This window comes from Tupaia chinensis, unplaced genomic scaffold, assembly GCF_000334495.1.
Source record: "Tupaia chinensis unplaced genomic scaffold, TupChi_1.0 Scaffold147038_1, whole genome shotgun sequence".
Taxonomy (NCBI): Eukaryota; Metazoa; Chordata; class Mammalia; order Scandentia; family Tupaiidae; genus Tupaia; species Tupaia belangeri.
The window spans coordinates 74,622-83,068 of record NW_006206889.1 but is presented as its reverse complement, the minus strand read 5'-3'; the positions used below and the strand labels follow the sequence as shown (position 1 = coordinate 83,068).

Below are 8,447 nucleotides of genomic sequence, written 5' to 3'. Positions count from 1 at the left end.
GCTTAAAACTCACGCCGGGCGTGTGTGCGTGCGTGCCCAAGATCCCGAGAGGAAAATGGAGGAGAAGGGATTGTGGCGTGACCATCCCCCCTGGGGGGTGGTTTCTCGCTTTCTGTCTCTATGTCTCTCTCTGTCTGTCTGGCGAGCGCACGCGCCCTACAGTGAAAATCTCTCCAAAAAAAAGATATTGCTAGTCTTTAAGAAATGGAGCTATGCGGTCATATCTCACAGGCTCATGTGTGGACTGGCTCTTTGTCCCACCTCCTGAAGCTGGGCACCCCTGACACCATACCCTCTTCCCTAGCATATTTGCATGTCCATGGGGCCCTTGCTCTTGGACATGTCCTACAAGGCTCATATGCTTTCTCTTGCTCTGGGTGCCACTGCGTCTTCTGGACACAGCTTCTTCTGGGCTGATAGGAAAGCCCTGGAGCCTTTGGGGTGATTCTGCTCTCTGGCATTCTGTGATAAGATCACAAAAGTCTCCCATATGGTTGAGGTGAGACCCTGTGCTTTGTAGGAGAGCCCGATTCATGTTTCTTGCTTTAGGCACAGAAGTAAGTATTGGGTTGTCAGGGAAGTCATGATGCATGTGTGTGTGTGTGTGTGTGTGTGTGTGTGTGAAAGTGTGTGTGTGTGTGTGTGTGTGTGTGTGTGAAAGTGTGTGTGTGTGTGTGTGTGTGTGTGTGTGAAAGTGTGTGTGTGTGTGCATAGAAAAACATAGAAGAATATGTTTCCCACCCACCTAATACATGGGAGAAAAGGGGTCGGGGGTTAGTTCAGTGAGCACCCACCATGGTGAGTCAGAGTCCCTCTACCTCATTAGCAGCTGAGACTGGAGTTCAGGGCTGCCCATTGTCTTTTTTTTTTTTTTCAAGGACAGAACTTACTCAACTGAACATGCCCCCTGAGACAGATAGGCATCACCAGAGGAATCCACAGGAAGGCCCCCACATTCTTATTTGCAGAGTCCATTAGGCAAAAAATTCAGATTGGAATATGGAACTGAAAGAGTGCTTACAAATTCCTGCTCAACAAAGGATTGAAATGCAACTCCAAAAAGGCAATACTGAGAAGGCAGATTGAGTGCACGAGCAGATATGAAAATCAGCCTGTCTTCTATTAATCTGACATTAAAGAGTTTCTGAACTTCTCACTAACTTAATCTGGAGAGCTTAATCAAGGATAGCTCTTGTTTATGGAGGCTACCAATAGTCAGGCTCAGTGCTAGGCATGTTAGCCGTGGTGCAGAGAAGTGGAGGCAGAGCTGAGCTGGATATACCTCTCCTTACCCCCGTTAACACCCACAGAAAGCTAGTGAGATCTACAATCTGTGGGCCCTGTGGGCTCTCTGGAAACCTTCCAGGGGCCTGTTAGGTCATTACTGTTTTCATCGTGATACTGAGGCATTATTTCCTCTTTCACTTTATCGACATTTGCACCCATGGTGCAAAAGCCATGGCCCATGCTTCGGCCCACATTAAGACTGAGGCCAGGTCTCAGCTGACAGCCATGGGGCTGCTCACTGCCCCTATTTGAATACAAAATCCACACGTTTAAGGATGTCCTTGATGAAGCACTAAGAATTATTAATTTTATTAGGTTTTGACCCTTAAACACAAGTCTTTAATATTCCGTGAGACGGAATTGGAAGTTTGTATAGTGTTCTTCTGCAGACAGCAGTACAACAATCGTTCGAGGAACAGCACTTGTGCTTTTTTTGGGCCGGGAGCTAAACCAGCTTCTGTTTTCATGGAACACTGTTTTTACTTTAAAGAACAACTGACAGACAAACCATGGTTATTCATACATGTGTTTTTGGCAGACAGTGTCTGAACATCGAACTAAGTGAGCCTGTTATTTCAAACGAAATAACTGCCTATATTTGTTGCAAATGATACAATTTGTGTTTTCAGGGAAAAATTCAAATTTTGAAAAACTCGTATTTGCCCTGGTAAACCTGATAGTTTCCCAATACCGAAAGGCACTTCTGATGAGCTCAGTGATGATATTAACAATCGTATTTTGACACTGTATATTAAAATGTTTTAACATGAGGAAGATCTGCATAACTCAATGAACCAGTATTTTTCAAATGACTAATGTGTGATGTTACAAAAACTACAGGTAGGTAGAATAACTGTCCAAAGATAATTGATAAATAATGAGTTTTAATAGAGTTCTAAAACTGTATTGTTAGGACTTCAGATTCTGTATTGCAACTAGCCTTAAAGAAACTACCACTTACCAGTTTTTAACATTATTATCAAATAAGAATACCCACAATGATTTGATAAAGCTATTAAAATACTCTTCCCATTTCCAGCCACATGTCTGTGTGAGACTGGTTTTTCTTCACATACTTCAACCAAGGTAATGTATCACAGCAGATTGGATACACAAGCAGATGTGAAAATCAGGCTGTCTTCTATTTCTTTTTTTTTTTCTTCCTGAGAGAGATTTTTGCTATAGTGTGCATGTGCTTGCTGGAGAGACAGAGCGACACAGAGAGACAGAAAGCAAAAAATCACACCCCAGGGTAGGTGGTCACACTGCAGTCCCTTCTCCTCCATTCTCCTCTCAGGATTTTGGGCATGCATGCACACACGCCTGGCATGAGCTTTAAGTCACTGGGTCCAGGACTGGAACTGCAGTTGACTACACGGGAGTCCAGCAACATAACCATTACACCATCTGCTGTTCCCAGGCTGTCTTTTATTCATCTCAACCTTAAAGAGTTCCTGAGCTTCTTACTAACTTAATTTTGTTTTGCAAAATATAGTTATTTTGATAAACGTTAATTTTGTTATTATGTAATAGGTTTATTATTCATTGTAAATGAATTACTGAATGATACTGAAATCTATTTGATATTTCAAATACTGTAAATATCAATAGGTAGAACCTACTTTAAAAATTATTTAAGGGGACCAGTAGTTAGTGTAATGGCTATGTCACTGGACTCCTATGTAGTTGACCGCAATTCGAGTCCTGGACCCCGTGACTTAATACTCACACCTTGCATATGTGCGTGCGTGCCCAAGACCCCAAGAGAAGGATGGAGGAGAAGGGATTGCGGTGTAGCCATCCCCCCTGGGGGGTGATTTCTTGCTTTTTGTCTGTCTCTCTCTGTCTGACTGTCGAGTGCACATGCCCTATAGTAAAAACCTCTCAAAAAAAAAAAAAAAAAGAAAAGTTATTTAAGGACCAGTCAGTGGCATGGTGGCTAAAGTGGCTGGAATCCCACATGGCTGATGGCACAGTTCGAGCCCCAGACCTGGCAGCTTGATAAACATGGTGGGCACATGTGCGTGCATGTCCAAAATCTTGAGAAGAGAATGGAGAAGGGATTGTGGTGTGGCCACCTCCCATGGGGTGGTACTTTCTCACTTTCTCACTCTCTCCCCAGTAAGCACATTTGCCCTATAGTAAAATAAAAATACATTAATTGATTAAAAAGTTATTATTAATTTTACCAGAGAGACACAAAGAAAGAAAGGGAAAGTGAGAAAGCACACCACTAGGTTTGGGACTTGAACTGCTGTTAGCTATGTTGAGTCCAGAGACTTAACCATCACGCCACCTGCTGGCCCAATGCAGGTAGTTTTGAAGAGCCGTGGAGAAACCTGAGGTGATGAGCTCTCACTAAATGTCTCTTTTCCCTTCCTCACTGGGTTAGATAGGAGACTGAGTTGCAGGAGCTTCCCCTTTCTGCAGTTTGTTACCTGTGGTCTACTTTGCTCCAAAATTATTCAGTGGAAAATTCCAGAAATAAACAATTTCCCACTATTCTGAGCAGTGTGATGAAATCTCCCAGTGTTCCTCTCCATCCTGCCTGGAACATGAATTATCTCTTTGTCCAGTGTCTCCATGTTGTATATATACTACCATCCGTTAGTCACTTAGTGTCCCGACCCGCAGGACAGTCAAACGGGTACCTGGGTGAGGATAGTGAAAAAGGGGACTCTTTGTGTGCAGGCTGGCAAGATTCCCACAGACACACACAGAGTGGAGACCAGGTGAGGTGCTGATCAAGTCTTCGTTTATTGCAGAGCAAACTGTGCTTTATATACAGGCTGGTGGGCACCAATTGGTTGCCCGAAAAGAGATACAACAGTATGAGCCAATCATTGATGTGGGTGGATCTCCCATTGCCTAGCAACAGTTGGTCACATGATTTCTGAGATATGGTTTGCTCAATGAGGAAGTGAAGCCTAAGGTTTCTAAGATTGCAGACAGCTCTCAAGATGGCTTCCATATGCAATGCCCTCCACATATCCCCCTTTTTAATGTTTTCAAAGAGAGGAGAAAAGCCTTGGGGAATCGTACCTGTCTTAGGTTGGAGTCATTTATCGAGCCACATGTCCATCCTTACCCGTCATTGGAGAATCCCATAGCTATGATGGGTTTCCTGTCTTAGGTGGGAGGACTATACAACTGTTATAGGCTCAGACTCTCTTACCTGTCTTTGGCTAATCGATTCAGCGCCTCAGGCAGGAGCAATGTTTAGGCTCCGTGATACAATCTCCAGATTGTGGTAGTGGACTTGGATAGGCTGCATTTTTATAGAGTCATTGATTTGGCATTTAAGGAAAGCCATGAGCTTATTAAAGAGAATTAGTCCCAAAGAGCAAACAATCAGTAAACCCAGAATCGGACCAAGTATGGGGAGTAGAAAGGGGAGGAATCCATTCCATGCAGTGAAGAAGGGGTTATCGGTGAGTTGTTTTCTTCGTTCAAGAAGATTTTCCTGTAATTGGGTGAGCTTGTCAGAAACGATGCCGGACTTGTTGGCATAAAAACAGCAGTGTTCCTGTAAAGCAAGACAGAGACCCCCCCCTGTTCTGCCAAGAGGAGGTCTAACCCACGTCTATTTTGGAGTACAACTTCTGCAAGGGAATCTAGTTGATCTTGAACAAAAGTAAACATGATGTTGTGGCTATGGCACGAAAACTACAGGATGTATTTGAGTTTTGTTATGCCAAGATGCCAGATGAACCTCTAGAACCAGGGCCTTTACCAGTTTCTACTGCCTTGCCTCCTGGCCTGGCCAAATCATCTTCAGAGTCCTCCAGTGAAGAAAGTAGCAGTGAGAGCTCCTCTGAGGAAGAAGAGGAAGAAGATGAGGAGGACGAGGAGGAGGAAGAAGAGGGTGAAAGCTCAGACTCGGAGGAAGAAAGAGCTCATTGTCTAGCAGAGCTACAGGAACAGCTTCGGGCAGTACACGAACAACTGGCTGCCCTTTCCCAGGGCCCAATATCTAAGCCCAAGCGGAAGAGAGAAAAAAAGGAGAAAAAGAAGAAAAGGAAGGCAGAGAAGCACCGAGGCCGTGCTGGGGTTGAAGATGATGACAAGGGGCCTCGGGCACCGCGCCCACCTCAGCCAGAAAAGTCTAAGAAAGCAAGTGGCAGTGGGAGTGGCAGTACTGCTACACTAGGCCCTCCTGGCTTTGGACCTTCTGGAGGAAGTGGCACCAAGCTCCCCAAAAAGGCTACAAAAACAGCCCCACCTGCCCTGCCTACTGGTCACGATTCAGAGGAAGAGGAAGAGAGGCAGACCTATGAGTTACGATGAGAAGCATTAGTTGAGTTTCGACATTAACAAATTACCTGGAGAGAAACTGGGTCAAGTTGTACATATAATCCAAGCTAGGGAGCCCTCTTTACGTGACTCAAACCCAGAAGAGATTGCGATTGATTTTGAAACACTCAAGCCATCTACACTTAGAGAGCTTGAGCGTTACATGCTTTCCTGTCTACGAAAGAAACCACGGAAGCCCTAACCATTAAGAAACCTGTGGGAAAGACAAAGGAAGAATTGGCATTAGAGAAAAAACGGGAACTAGAAAAGTGGTTACAAGATGTCAGTGGGCAGCTCAATTCCACTAAAAAGCCCCCCAAGAAAGCAAGTGAGAAAACAGAGTCATCCTCTGCACAACAAGTAGCAGTGTCACGACTCAGTGCTTCCAGCTCCAGTTCAGGTTCCAGCTCCTCCTCTTCATCGTCTTCCTCTTCAGACACCAGTGATTCAGACTCAGGCTGAGGGGCCAGGCCAGATGGGGCAGGAAGGCTCCGTAGGACCGGACCCCCTAGACCACCCTGCCCCACTTCTTTTACCCCTTGCTGTGGCACTTCTTCATCTCACCCATCCTCCTCCCTGTGTAGGAGAGTTGACTCTGCCGGGGGGAGGGATATAGGGACATGTACTGAAGGAGAGACATGGTTTGCTCAATGAGGAAGTGAAGCCTAAGGTTTCTAAGATGGCAGACAGCTCTCAAGATGGCTTCCATATGCAATGCCCTCCACAACTTAGTACCTGTCTTGTCTTGGATTGATAAAGCATAGTATGTATAGGGTATAGTACTGTCTGCAGTTTCCGACAATCACTGAGGTCTTAGAATGTGTCTCTAGTGGACAACATAAGGGGCTTTTTTTTTTTTTTTGCTAATTTGTTTTTAATTGCTAATTTTTTTTAATTTGCTAATTTTTTTGCTAATTTGTTTTTAATTCTAATAGGAAAGTACATTCAACTGAAAGATTGACGTGGAAGGCAATTGTCTGAGGGATTCATTTCAACTTCAATATTGTAGATAGTTTTAGAAATTGATGTCAGAATTTTGTTTTCAGGGCAAAGCCCTCCGGGAGATTCTGCTCTGTGATAAGTGATCTAACCCAGGCTGTTACCTAGCACCATTTAGTACCTATAGGGTGTAGACATCTGTGCTAAGTGCTTAGAAGGGGATCAAAGGTATGGTAGATGGTGTTTCTGGCCCCAAGGGTTTTTATTAGTACCTTAGGAGGGAGAAAGAGTTGGAGGGCAAAGTCTCAGCTGCAAAGCTGCCTAAGAAGATGTAAGGCAGAGAAGAAGATGGGAAGATTGGTAGGTACCCTGTGCCCTGCCAAGACAGCTGCTCTGCAGGAGGGCTTTGTGCCAGGGCCAGTGGCTAAGGAGAAGGGAGTAGTCAACTTTATGAGGCCTGGACAGTCCTGCAGGCTAGTGCCTCCTGGGTAGAAATGCTCATTTACTTCCCAGTGCTGTGAAACAAGCCAATGGCTGGCTCACTTGTGCTTACTAGGTGTCTATGTTACACTGTGTAGTGGAAAGATGACAGTGAAGAAGTGTTATCTCTTGGCACCAGGAGGTCATAGTCACTGGGCAAAACACTTGTGAAAGGAGCCATTCCTGTGATGAGTGTCAGGTCCCAACCCCTGAGCTGACGATGCTGGGTGTGCACCTGGCCTCAGTCTTCTCCTCGTGGGCTACTTCGAGGGTTCCTTGTGGAAACAGTGGAGAGTAGGAAGTTCTGATTAATCACATTTCCCTCTCAGTTTCCAGACCATCATCAGAAAATTTCTTAAACCTTAAGATTAAGTTTCTTATTTATTCCTTTGAATATGTTAAACATGATTGAATCTCTCTTAAATGACAGGATCTTGCATGGTCTTAGGGCATCATTGACCATAGCATTTGAGGAATCCAAAGCTCCTGAGAAATCATCTGATTTAGATCCGTTGTCTCAGAGAAGCTTTTCCTGCTGTAGCTGTGCCTCCCAGCAACCTGCAGGGGCACTGTCCTCCGTATGACTGGGGTCCTCTCAGTTTCTTCATTCTAGAAAACCCGAAGAAGGACAAGAGTCCCAGGTAGGACAAGCTAGCATCTCTGAACTCTCTTACTGCCTGTGTCTCTCTGAACTGGGTGGTAGAGTGATGTTCATAACCAATAGGAAGTGAGATGTGTGGCTGAAATCTGTGCCAGCATAGTGGAGGGAGAACAGATCAAACTTCAGCGGTCTTCCAAACTTCATCACCTCTTGCTGTTCAAGAGTTACTCACAGAAGCCTAAGCCCTCCACTCAGGATCTCTATTCAGAGGATAATGAAAATGTGGAAAGTTTTGTGAAACCTTTAGTCATTTGGGCCTGGGGCCTGGGCCTCTCCTGGCTGGGGACTAATTTTCTGATGCCCTCAGAGGTATGGTTTGGGCCCATTTTATTTATTTTCTTTGAACAGCTTTTATTTTCTAGGTGTATGAAGACTTTCCTCCATTTATGGGCCATGTTTGAGTTGCTGCATGAAGAGCAGGAAGGACTATGGCAGGTGACATTAATGAGCTAGCTGGTCTTTAAATAGCACAGCTTTTATAAACAGAATCACCTGTTTTATAGCCTGATGTTGAAGAAGAGTGTTCACAGAGGATTCCGAATAGCTGGTAGAACATTAGAAAGGCAGTAAATTGCTCCCCACCCCTGCTGCGAGGCAAGACTGGCTGAGAACACCTTCCTCCCCTCAGCAGAGACACTTCCTTTGGGATGGATTGGATTCATCCGTCATGATGCATTAAACTCAGGTTGCATTGAAATGAAGGATGGCTAAGCCAAAATCTTCTCCTTGATTATCGGAAACTTAGTCATTTGTTCTCTGAGTCAGCTTAATGGCGTGTAATATTCAC

General features: G+C 44.7%; 1 pseudogene; it reads left to right on the top strand.

Moving 5' to 3' along the window:
* Positions 1-2,109: 2,109 nt before the first annotated feature.
* LOC102495471 (bromodomain-containing protein 2 pseudogene) lies at positions 2,110-6,168 on the top strand (annotated as a pseudogene).
* The last annotated feature ends 2,279 nt before the right edge of the window (positions 6,169-8,447 follow it).